This window comes from Panthera leo, chromosome D4, assembly GCF_018350215.1.
Source record: "Panthera leo isolate Ple1 chromosome D4, P.leo_Ple1_pat1.1, whole genome shotgun sequence".
NCBI classification, from domain to species: Eukaryota; Metazoa; Chordata; class Mammalia; order Carnivora; family Felidae; genus Panthera; species Panthera leo.
In genome coordinates this window covers 64,790,945-64,800,126 of record NC_056691.1, presented here as the reverse complement: position 1 = coordinate 64,800,126, position 9,182 = coordinate 64,790,945, and the positions used below count along the sequence as shown (strand labels likewise).

At 35.2% G+C, this 9,182-nt stretch overlaps 1 pseudogene; it reads right to left on the bottom strand.

Moving 5' to 3' along the window:
- Positions 1 to 3,485: 3,485 nt before the first annotated feature.
- On the bottom strand, positions 3,486 to 4,354 carry LOC122205199 (annotated as a pseudogene).
- Between the last annotated feature and the right edge of the window lie 4,828 nt (positions 4,355 to 9,182).

Genomic DNA, 9,182 nt, shown 5'->3' with positions numbered 1-9,182 from the left:
TATTGTTTGACATTGTTCCTTTTTCTCACTCTGAAAAAAAAATTTAAAACAAGAATAAATTTAAACCCCAAACAAAATTAGATGGCCAAGTTGAATTACTGCATTTTAGAGGGGACCACAATTGTACTGAAGTATGACATGTAAAAGACAGTTTAGAGTTCAAATAATGTGTTTCAAAATGACCAAAGCTATGTAATCCCCACTCAGGTCAAAATACAGACCATGTAGATTAATTTGATTTCTACCATCATAAGATTAATCTTAAACTTAATTTAAGTGCAATTATACCAAATGTTCACTTTGATGTCTGGTTTCTTTTACTTAAAATTATGTTTGTGAGATTCATTTATGTTTTATTTGTTGTAACAATTTGTTTTTGTCACTGTACAGTATTCCAATGAATGAATATGTGAATAAGCCACATTTTAATTATTAATTTTACCAGTGAGGAACATTTGGGTAGTTTACATTTTGAAATCATTGGAGAAAAATTTTCAATTAACATTCTTATAGATGTCTTTTGCTACACATATGTAATGCACACAGAGAATGCATATGTCAGTTTTTATTGGCGTTAATAGACAGTTTTCCAAAGTAATTATGCATTGATCATTACAGAATGACATGAGAGATCAGTTGCTTTTCATTGTTATGTATGCTCTGATATTTCAATATTTCTTGTGCTGCACACCTTTCCAAACTTTATTTTTTGATAAAAAATACATTTAAAATTTTTTAATGTTTCTTTATTTTTGAGAGATAGAGACAGAGTTCAAGCAGAGGCGGGACAGAGAGAGACACACATAATCTGAAGCAGGCTCCAGGCTATGAGTTGTCAGCACAGAGCCCAACATGGGGCTCGAACTCACGAACCGTGAGATCGTGATCTGAGCCGAAGTTGGTCACTTAACTGAGACACCCAGCAGCCCCAGATAAAAAATATTTTTGATAAAAAACATTCCTAAACTGTAAGATTTGAATGGGCATATGTGGGCTACTAAAGGAAAAGATTCTTAAATGTGACTGAACAAAAATAGAGTAATGGTTGAATAGTAAAGAAGTATTATCTATCCTTTAATGAACTTTGTAACCAGAAATAGCCATAGCTAAAAAGCAGAAAAAAACCCAGAGAGTATAAGACTGCCCTGAGATAAGTCAGAGTGTATTCTTGTCTTATAGCAAACAAGGGCCAGTAAAGGGGTTAACTTTTCTCCACATAAAACTTAAGACAGTAATTATGGTCTTTATTGATGTTTTAGTATAATGAGATGCACAGAAATATTATTTATAATTTTACATTTCAGTCTATAACTTAGATATAAAAAGCAGTTTCCTGGTACATTTTTCCATGAAGCTTGACTATTGTCCTTCTATGAAAAGGCAAATAATGCCTGTTATATTTTAACAGTGAACATCCTGAGGTGTTTTTTTTTTTAGTCTCAAAATGAGAAATATTTGAGAAAAGAGAAAACTTGATTTTATCTCAAATTTATAGAAGATGAGATATTAGAATGAAACCAGAATAACAGAAAAAAACCCTGACATACTAAGAAATATTAGAGTTTAATATCATATTTCACTTTAGCAATATATAACTAGTATACACAAAAAAAATCAACTATTGGTTTATTTAAAAAGTGGCACTCTTTACTTTTCTACATACAAGATTGTGATATCATATAGTTCATTTCCTATTTGAGAAAAGACTGACTAAGCTGAGAAAAAGGGAACTATCCTCCAATTTAAACAGAATATATTTCTGTTCTACTTAAGGATATTATAGATGTAACATAATAGTATAAAGAGAATCTCCTTTGAGAGAACAGCAGTTATAAATAGTGAAAATAGTTAATGGTTACAGTTATATATTACAGAGGGTGCAGATTAAGTAGACAAGGCTCTGGGCTGGGCTTTGAAGGATGGAATCCTATCTGTATGTCAGAAATTATTTTATTTTGTGACCTTGAACAAGCTGCTTAAATTCACTGCCTCATAATTTTCCATAAGCATAATGAGTTTAGCAGTACTTGTTCTTCCATTCTAAAGATTGATTGGAATGCTCTTTCAGAAGAGTGATTGTATATTAATCTCATTAGTGTTATTTTTAGTATTTCATGTCTTCTCCATAGTATACTTGTATGAAAATACTTCAATAAGACTTTCCAGGAAAGATCTAACACTAATAGTCTGTGGTATCATAAATGATAAGAGTTGATGTTCACCTTAATACTTGTAGAACTAATAATAGAATCAGCCATGAATGATTTAAACAGTAATTCTGCTCATTAAATTAAACAGTTCATTTCCCAAATTTTATGCTTCATAGAAATTGTTTTTCTGCCTAATCAATCCTGTCATCAACTGAGCAATTAACTTGCCCATGGATATTCTGGGTGTTGATCTGTCATGAGCATTAGGTTTCCTTCCAAAAGATTAAATATTATAGTTAAAAAAATCTATATCTCTGCAATTATGTTTCCTCACAAGGAATCAATAACAGCAATGACTTGACCACTTATTTGGAGAGATTTCCATAAAGTATCTCATTTAATGTTATTTTCTTGTATAAAAGAATAAAACATTGCCTCATTAATAATAGGTATAGGTCTTAGATAGAATATTCTTTTTTTTAAAATAATGTTACAGCCCATATTCTTTTTAAACATTTTTTAAAATATTTATTTATTCTTGAGACAGAGAGAGACAGAGCATGAGTGGGGGAGGGCAGAGAGAGAGGGATACACAGAATCTGAAACAGGCTCCACACTCTGAGCTGTCAGCACAGAACCTGACAGCACGGGGCTCAAACCTACGAACCGTGAGATCATGACCTGAGCCGAAGGTGGATGCCCAGCCGACTGAGCCACCCAGGCACCCCTAGGTCTTAGAATATTCTTAACACAAACTTAAATATTTTGAAAGATATATGTATCACTGAAAAATATTGTGAGGCTGAAAGATAGCAACCCTGAAGCTCAGTTGGCTATGGGTTCAGCTCCAATATTATTCCTATTGCTTAAATTTGAAACATCAATAGAAACATTTTAGACTAATAATGCTTATTTCTCAGGACTCTACAATATTTATATGTAAACTGTCCAATTTGCTCTAAGTAGAGGAAAATGTTTTCTTTACAATTCTAATTTCAAAATTTGAAGATGTGATAGAGTCTAAAACGAAATTCAGGTCCATTTTAAAAAATTTTTTAATGTTTATTTATTATTTTTGAGAGAGACAAAGATAGAATGCTAGTGGGTTAGAGGCATAGAGAGAGGGAGACACAGAATCAGAAGCAGGCTCCAGGCTCTGACCTGTCAGCACACAGCCCGATGCGGGGCTTGAACTCATGAGCTGTGAGATCATGACCTGAGCCAAAGTCGGACTCTCAACCCACTGAGCCACCCAGTCACCCCCATTTTTTTTAACAAACAGTTTATTTTCCACCAACCTTCTTTCCATTTTGTATGCCTTTGTGGAAGAGCAGCTTAAGACCACTCAGTGGTTGTTCCTGCCCATTCAGTGGCTAATGGCTAGAGGAGTGGGAGTTGTAGACCACTCATCAGTGGCAGACTGAGCACTCCTGTCTTCAGTAGGGAACTGCTGAATAGGCACAGAGGGCACCTGGACGCCTTCAGACCAGTCTGGGACTTAACGTTGAGTGGCCGTGAACTCAGGAGCTGGAGCAGTACATTCATCCTGAAATTCCTCTTTGATCACAGCCTTTCCAGCAGTGGCCTGCTCTTCCTTTTCAATCTCTTCAGGATGTCTGTAGAAGTAGAGATCAGGCATGACCTCCCTTGGGTGTTCACGGGCAATAGTGCCACGCATGCGCTGAACTTCCCAGGCTAGCATCCACATCAGACAGACCCACTAAGTGAGCTCCCTTGCTGTTGCAAGTGATGACAATGTCCACAGAGTACAGACAAGAGTCTGTGTTACACAGAGCGATGGTAGGCAGGTTAACATAAGACACCTCTGTGAGAGGCTGGTGGTCAGCCTTGGGATCAGTAACCACCAGAAGTCTCAGCTTCCAGAAAGCTGCCTGGATATGGTTAGTATAGATTCCAGAAATGAAGCAGCCAGCAATCGGAGTGGCTCCAGTAGTAGCAGCAAACTTCAGCACAGCTTGCTGGCCAGTATTCCTGGATAATATGACACTGACATCAGGCAGGTTTTCATTGGCGACAGTGGCATGAGCTACCAACAGAAGCCTTTCCCAGGTTCTCTTCAGATTTATGATGTAGGCACCATTACTTTTCCTTTTGTAGATGTGCTGTTCCATTTGGAAGTCAAGGTTGTTGCCACCTAAGTGGGTTCCTGCTACAAGTAATTTAAGGACATCCTCCTCCTTCATTGTGGAAGTTTCCCTTTGAGTTACCAAGGGGATGAAGAACAATGCCGTATGGACACCTCCTTGGGTAGCACAGAAAGGTTAGGTCTATTCTCAACTTCTGTACATTGTTAATGGTATTTAATCACATTCGTTTTACTTTTTTTGAAGGGGAATATTAGTTTATTTCTCTAACGTGTAGCACACAATGTGCGAATAGATAACTAAGAACTCTGAGTGGAGAATGAATAGATGGATGTGTTTCCAGGTTTGCTTACAACAGATATGTTCTAGAGTCACAAAGAACCATCTTTCTTTCTTTACAATTTATTTCATATTACTTTCATATTTTAAAATCCCTGGGGTGCCTGGGTGGCTCAGTCGGTTAAGCATCTGACTTTGGCTCAGGTCATGATCTCATGGTTTGTGAGTTTGATTTTCACATGGGGCTCTCTGCTGTCGGTGCAGAGTCCACTTCAGATCCTCTCTCTCCCTCTTTCTCTGCCCTTCCCCCATCTCAAAATTAAATTAACATTAAAAAGTAAAATAAAATAAAATTCCTAACATGGCTGGCTCCCAATGGCATGTTATCATAAAGAAGATGAGTCACAATCTTTAAAAAATTTTCTAGATAAGAGAATTCTCAATTTCCATCCCTCTCCCAATTTCAGGTACTCCTACTTCATGAGCACTAACTATATCACAGATATTTTATAAAAGTCATTTCATTTAATCCTCAAAGCAACTGAATATACTGTACAAAAGCATTTTGTGTGTGTATGTGAGAAGAAGGAGGGAATTTGGCCAAATCATAAATCACATGACAGGCAAGTGGCATAGACCAAATTAAACTTCACATTTTATTATGAACTATGTAAAGCTATCTTCATTTTCCTCAACTGTCTTTCTTTTTCTTCCCTCTATTTTTAGGATTGTGAAATAACCTCCAACTTTGGGTTGGTAATCTCTGATAATTTGCTAAATTATCTGTCTTTTAAAATCAGTAGAAAGACAAAAAAGAGAAATTAAGACTTCAAAGAAATATGGATAGACCTAAATTGGATTATAGTAAGTTTGCACATCAATCTTAGCACATTGACAAAGGACATGGCTCCTTGTCATTATTCAGGTCTCTGGTTAAATGTCACCTTCCCTAGAGTCTTTTCTGGATTATTCTAATCTATTCTGGATTATTCTAGGACTTGGTATTTGTTCCTTTTGTTCACCACTGTCTCTCCAGTGCCTTGGACAATATTTGATAGAATTAAGTTGAATCAGTAATATCTGTTGACTTAATCATTAAATTAATGATTACTTACTTTCAGAAACAATCTATGTGTTTTAGGGAAGCTGCATAATGTTTGTAAGGTGGTTTTTCCATTTATTAAAAAAATAGCAACTACTTCACAGTGAGTTATAGGCATCACATAAAATTCAATGAAGTAATGTGAACTGCAATATTTATCCCTTACAAGACCCTCAAAAAGTGTTGCTATGGGGCGCCTGGGTGGCTCAGTTGGTTAAGTGTCCAACTTCGGCACGGGTCATGATCTCACAGTCCATGGATTCAAGCTCCACGTCAGGCTCTGTGCTGACAGCCCAGAGCCTGGAGCCTGCTTCGGGTTGTGTGTCTCCCTCTCTCTCTGCCCCTCCCCTGCTCATGCTCTGTCTCTCTCTGTCTCAAAAATAAATAAAAACATTAAAAAAAATTTTTTAAAGTGTTGCTATGGTCACATAAAGTATTTATTTGATAAAACAATTCAGTGAAGTAGATGATTTATTTGTGAAATACACCCACATTTAGACACAAATGTAAAAAATGGAGAAATTAAGGCTAAAAGAAGGCAAGCTAGTTGTTGACAATTATATGGTCAAAAAAGTGATTGCATCTCAATTTTGACCCATATTTCTAACTTGAATCTCTCAACTTGCTGTTGAGGCACAGGGGTGACTAGAGACTCTATATAAAAACTTTTTGTAAAAGGTAGTAGATAATACAAATGACTATGGGACTCTGCTAAACTCACCAGTTCATTTCACTTTAAACAGCCAATAGTCATTAAGCAGAATGGATTTAAAGCAATGACCTAGAAATCAAAGGCAGTGTATAACCTATTACAAATCTCTTGAGCCATCCAGCCTGCCAACAATTTTTAAACACTCTTTTGGTTTTGAAGTTATGTCATAAAATAACATTTTGAAAATTGCAGAGTAAAATAATGTAGAGTATATATATATATATGCTCTGAAACTTTAAATTTCACTATGTCACTGTAATTACCAAGGAGGCAGTGGTAACTTAGTAAAATCCAATTACATTTTTTTTTTCCAGCCAGGGGATCAGAGAGAAAGTTGTAGAGAGAAAAATGGCTTATGTTTTCCCTGAAACTAAAATTTTGCTCTTTCCATGTCCTATTCAGATCCTTCTCTTTCCCTATTTTTCAGAGCTATGTATATCATCACAGTTGATTACCAATTAACACGTAAGTAATTGTATGATGGTGATAATGATACTGTGGCTTTCCCTTTCTTTTCTCAGTCAGCCCTGCAGATAAATTATAAGCTATCGATTCCTGCTGAAGTGAATAGATGGCCTAGTTTTGCTGCAATATTCAAGTTTTTCCCCCACAGTCAATTCCCAGTGTCCTAGTGATTTATCTACCTTTGCTAAATTTCGTGTTCATGTTCTTTTTAGCAGTGGCATGGAATTTTAATTGGCTTTTGATAAAATGCATAAGAATACTTTCTAAACTAGAAATGGAGAAAAATTGCATTTTTTCTACCTCTACATGTCAAGATTTCTGCAAGCTAGTAGAAGCTAAAAGGCATTAATAGTTTGTGCATTTTTAACTAACGATGTATAGGGCTCAATGTGTGACAGTCTCTTGGTTGTATCCTGAGAAATCCTAAGTTCTGTCAGGTTTCTCAGTGTAATACAATGTATTCGGGAACAATTGATTGTCTGTTTATCATTATTTCTACCATTTTATTGTAAGATAATTTTAAACTGAGAGAACATTACAAAAATTATACAAAATAACAATTTTTGCAGGGTTATTAATTTTTAACACTTTCCCACATTTGCTTTATCTTCTCTATATGAAATCATATAATAGTTTTATAAACCCATGATACTTCAGCATGCATTTCCTAAGACCAAAATTATTTAATCACATATCTATAATCCATAATACAGTAATCAAATTCAAGAAATGTAACATCAATATAACTTTTATATACTTTACATTGAATATTCCAGTTTCATCACTTGTCACAGTGATATGCTTTATTGTTTTTTATTTTCTAGTATAAGATTTGGTCTTCGGTCAGAAATTGTATTTAGCTGTCATGTCTATTTAGTTTCCTTCAACCTAGACCAGTTTCTTGTAGTTTCTTTCTTTCATACCATTAAAGAATATAACCAGTAATTTTATAGAATATTCCTCAACTTAGGATTTGCTGATGTCTCCACATGAATAGCTTCAAGTATGCGTTATAGACTAGGACACTACATAAGCAATGTATCTTTTTCAGAGTACCACATCCAGTAGCATATATTCCAGTAGGAATAGAATTCCTATTTATCTCATTTTAATAATGTTAATTTTGACAGCTTGGTGTCTTAATTATCTACTGTTGCCTAGCTGTGGGGCCACAAAATTAGCAGCTTAAAGAATACACAACTTTATTGTATGGCAGTTTCACTAGGTCAGAAAAGTGGTGTGGCTCAACTGGCTTCAGAATCATATGTTGCTATAATCAGTGTCAGTTGAGCTGTGGTATTTCAAGGCTCAACTGCAAAAGGATCTGCTTTAAATCACACATGGTTATAGGCAGAATTCAAACCCTTGCATGCCATAGGACTGAAGTCCTTAGTTTCTTGCTGGCTATTGGTCTGAAGCTTCCCTGAATTCCATGAGCCTCTCAACAGGACAGCTCAGAATACAGAGGCTTGCTTCATCAAAAGCATCAAGGGAGTCTACTTGCAACATGGGTTACAAACTTATGTAGTGTTGTCTTGTAAGTGGCATCTCATTATCTTTGCTGTATTATTGATTTAAGTAGCAGATCCTGCCCATATTCAATGAAATGAGTTTATAATAGTCATGGCTACCAGGAAGAGAGTATAATTGGGAGCCATCTAAAAGTCTGCCCATCACACTGTAAGACCTGCTATGGTATTTTCTTATTCCTTCACCACTTAGCTACCATTTTTCATTTTGTCATTACTACATTTATAAGGGGGCTATTTGAGATTATGTAATATACCATTCCACAATACTCCCTCCACTCCATGGTTTTATTCCCCATCAATAGTTCTTACAAGAATGTAATTTACTGCATTGATTTTAAAATAGTAACTTTCTAAATCATAATCCATTCTAAAGTAATTAGAATTCTATTATCAGGAAAGGATTTATTCTATCACACATTTATCTGTTTGTCTATTTATCTGTAATCAATGCGTCATTTTTCTTTGACTGCCTTTAATATTTTCCCTTTATGTGATTTTAATTTATTTAATTATGATGTCTCTTTAAATGATTTTCTTTATTCTAAATTTTTTGTGGTCTCTTGAACTGCTTGAATTTTCCCATGTATAATTTTCTTCAAATTTGGAACACTCTGGTTATCATTTTTCTTCAATGCTTTTTCAGTCCCTCACCTCCAGCTTCAGTGGCTCTAATTAAATTTATGTTAGGCTATTTGAATACAAGGATATAAAATATAACAGTATATGCCCAAAACATGGGAAGGAGAGGAGTAATAAATGGGTTCAAACTTAAATGACCATCAACTTAATGTAGACTGCTATATGCAGAAGAGAGTATATACAAACCTAATGGTAACC